Source organism: Theropithecus gelada, unplaced genomic scaffold, assembly GCF_003255815.1.
Source record: "Theropithecus gelada isolate Dixy unplaced genomic scaffold, Tgel_1.0 HiC_scaffold_3983, whole genome shotgun sequence".
Classification (NCBI taxonomy): Eukaryota; Metazoa; Chordata; class Mammalia; order Primates; family Cercopithecidae; genus Theropithecus; species Theropithecus gelada.
In genome coordinates this window covers 1,307-2,659 of record NW_020260526.1, presented here as the reverse complement: position 1 = coordinate 2,659, position 1,353 = coordinate 1,307, and the positions used below count along the sequence as shown (strand labels likewise).

General features: G+C 45.4%; 1 pseudogene; it reads right to left on the bottom strand.

Moving 5' to 3' along the window:
- Positions 1–312: 312 nt before the first annotated feature.
- Positions 313–431, bottom strand: LOC112617759 (annotated as a pseudogene).
- Positions 432–1,353: the final 922 nt, after the last annotated feature.

Here is a 1,353-nt window from a genome sequence, read left to right as displayed (position 1 = left end):
CAAATCATGAGCCTGGCATGGTGTCGGGTGCCTGTAGTTCCAACTGCTCAGGAGGCTGAGGCTGCAGAATGGGTTGAACCTGAGAGTTGAAGCTTGCACTGAGACAAAATTGCGCCACTGCACTCCAGCCTGGGTGACACAGCGAGACTCCATCTGGAAGAAAAAGAGTAAGAAAGAAAGACAGAAAGAAAGAAAGAGACACAGAAAGAAAGAAAAGAAAGTAAGAAAGAAAGAAGGAAAGGAAGAAAGAAGAGAGAGAAAAGGGAAGAAAGGAAGGTAGAAAAGAAAGAAAGACAAGAAAGAAAGCAAGAAGGCCTGTAGCACTCAGTATTCCCAGGCAGTCTCCCATCCAAGTACTAACCAGACCCGACCCTGCTTAGCTCCTGAGATCAGACAAGATCGAGCGCCTTCAGGGTGGTATGGCTGTAGATGCCAGCAGTAGCCCTTGGCTCTGGGGCATTGGAGGATGGGGGATGGCCCTGATTTTCCCCGAGACGGCACTAGAGCCAGCAGCCTGATCCCCAGTGAGAGGGGCTTAGAGAAACCCAGACACACTCCACCACCACCAGCAGCAAATCCACAGCCCCACACACAGACATACCTGGGCACTCGCGCATTGAAACCCACACATGGGCACATGCACACACACACACTCACACACACACAAAAATGGCTTGAAGGAAAGCAAGGAAGAGATGAATGGAGAGATTGAAACTAATGGTGGGAGAGAGACATCCATCAAGAGAAACAGGGGAAGGGGAGAGGGAAAGAGACAGACTGAGATTCAGAGAAAGAGAGAGGGACAGAGAAAGAGAGACAGACAGAGAGATAGGCAAGAAAGAAAGAAGGAAAGAAAGAAAAGAAAGAAAGAAAGAAAGAAAGAAAGAAAGAAAGAAAGAAAGAAAGAAAGAAAGAAAGAAAGAAAGAAAGAAAGAAAGAAAGAAAGAGAAAGAAAAGAAAGAAAGAAGGAAAGAGAAGAAAGAAAGAGAGAAAGAAAAGAAAGAAGGAAAGAAAAATGAAAGAAAGAGAGAGAAAGGAAGAAAGAAGACAAAGAAAGAAGGAAAGAAAGAAGAAAGAAAGAGAGAGAGAAAGAAAGAAAAGAAAGAAAGGAGAGAGAGAGAAAGAAAGAAAGAAAGGAATGTAGAAAAGAAAGAAAGACAAGAAAGAAAGCAAAAAATTCTACAGCACCTGGTATTCGCAAGCTGTCTCCCATCCAAGTACTAACAAGGCCTGACCCTGCTTAGCTCCTGAGATCAGAGTAGATGTCAGGTATGCAGGGTGATATGGCTGTAGACACCAGCAGAGGCTCTTGACTGCCTCAAGAGCCCGGCCCAGCCATGCCTGCTGGCTTCC